Here is a 2214-nt window from a genome sequence, read left to right as displayed (position 1 = left end):
TTCAACAGCTTGGTTTGCAAATCTGCAGGTGTGGATTCTTAAATCAAGAGCACAGATTATCAGTCCGAGAGTGCAGTCCATAAACTTCGCTCACATTAAAGGTTCACATATGCTCAGTGTTAAATTTGTGTACAGTTATGGATGGAGCCGTCTGTGCTGCCCTCTAGTGGATTTATTTAACACCCACACCGACGTAAAGGAGGACACATGAAGCAGGTGGGCAGTGACGGTTTCATCAGTTTTAACAGACCAATTTGTTTTCGTAGGTAAGGGAGCATGAATGAGCCTTAAAGTGAGAGAGCAGATTTACACCAGGTGTGGAACGATACACAAAAATCATGGTTTCAGTTGAGTAAGGGGGAAAAATGCAAAAGAAAAAGTAGCTTTCCATTAATAAACATCAATAGCCTATTTTATACATTTTCTTAAATGACAAAATGATGGAATGTCAATACAGGCTACTCAATACTGCAACAAACTACTACCAAAAGTAAATGTTCAAATAAATTAGAGGTTCTCAAATGTCTTATCTATTTACACTACTCACAAAAAGTTAGGGATATTTGGCTTTTGGGTGAAATTTATGGAAAATGTAAAAAGTTCACGCTACAGTGATATTATATCATGAAAGTAGGGCATTTAAGTAGAAGCATGCACTGGTGATTTCCTCATCTCAAACAATTTCTTGAAACAAAAGCCAACAACAGTGGTGGATATACCACAACAAAAAATGTCAGTGTCAATAACTTGTCATGTGCCCTTGAGCATCAATTACAGCTTGACAGCGACGTCTCATGCTGTTCACAAGTCGACTTATTGTCTGCTGAGGCATGGCATCCCACTCTTCTTGAAGGGCGGCCCTCAGGACATTGAGGTTCTGGGGTACAGAGCTCCGAGCCTCTACACGGCCACTCAGCTGATCCCATAGGTTTTCTATGGGATTCAGGTCTGGAGAAAGTGCAGGCCACTCCATCTGAGGTACCCCAGTCTCCAGCAGCCGTTCCCTAATGATACGACCTCGATGAGCTGGAGCATCAAACACCTGATGTGAATTTTGCCGTTAAGCTCCTTGTTAGAGAACAGCAACTTGTGCAAAAAGTACTGAAACATTGAACAGTTGGACATGTGCATTCAAAAGTTTACAGAAGGTCACATTAAGTTCACCTGGAAAGGTTAGAATGCATTTTAGGTTCATCCTGAAAGCCGAATATCCCTAACTTTTTGTGTGTAGTGTATATCTGTATATTTGTTAGGGGTGCACTTTGTAGGCTGTATTGTGAATTGAACGGATCGTTTTCTTCGGTTTGTTTTCACACTCCTAATTAACACATGGGTGGTTTTTCTCTCAGATGACCCCAGAGAGGCTCTGTAGTTTTTTTTGTGTTTTTACGTTGCACTTCAAGATACCGCTTTTACCTGTGTGTATGATTTTGTCTGAATGATTGTAATTGTGTAATCAGCTGCTTCTTGGCCAGGTCGCTTTTGTAAAAGAGATTCTTTATCTCAACAAGCTTATCTGGTTAAATAAAGGTGATCTCTTCCGGCGCCGACGCGAGTGGCAGCCTTTTCAGCAATTGGCTGGATCAAGTCTGACAGTTCCTGAATTCCCAGTACCGGGCGTCAGGTTCTGTCGACGGTCTTGGTCTCATGGTTTCACACTAACTCTGAACCTCGGTCGGAGCGTGTGTTCCTCAGGTTAGGTTATTTTCCACTGCTGTTTAACTGTTATTACTTCTGTTTAACTGTTAATACTTCTGTTGAAATTGTTCATATTCCTATCTTTTTATAATCCTTGTTCATAGTGTTTATGTTGCTTACTGCTATTTATCATGTGTATACTGTAGATTTATTCTAAATTTGCACATTGACCTACCTCTGTGCACATTTTATACACCCATGCACACGTTTTTTTCTGTTTTTTTCTGTTTTTTTTTTTTTTGGTTGCACATTGCTTTTTGCACACTGGGTTGTACTTAGGTTATTCTGTTGTACTCAGATCTTATTCTGTTATACTTAGATCTTATTCTTTATTTCTATTTTTTTTTTATTTACTTAATCTGTAATCTGTGGATACTGCTGAAGAAAATGTGAATTTCCTGCGGGATGAATAAAGTATCTACCTACCTACCTATCTACCTAATAATAAAAAAAATATATTACCCTGAATTCGGTGCAGAGTGAGACCTCTGTCTTGGTGTCCTACTCTCTGCAGGA

Source organism: Myripristis murdjan, chromosome 23 (genome assembly GCF_902150065.1).
Source record: "Myripristis murdjan chromosome 23, fMyrMur1.1, whole genome shotgun sequence".
Classification (NCBI taxonomy): Eukaryota; Metazoa; Chordata; class Actinopteri; order Holocentriformes; family Holocentridae; genus Myripristis; species Myripristis murdjan.
This window is presented reverse-complemented; position numbering follows the sequence as displayed.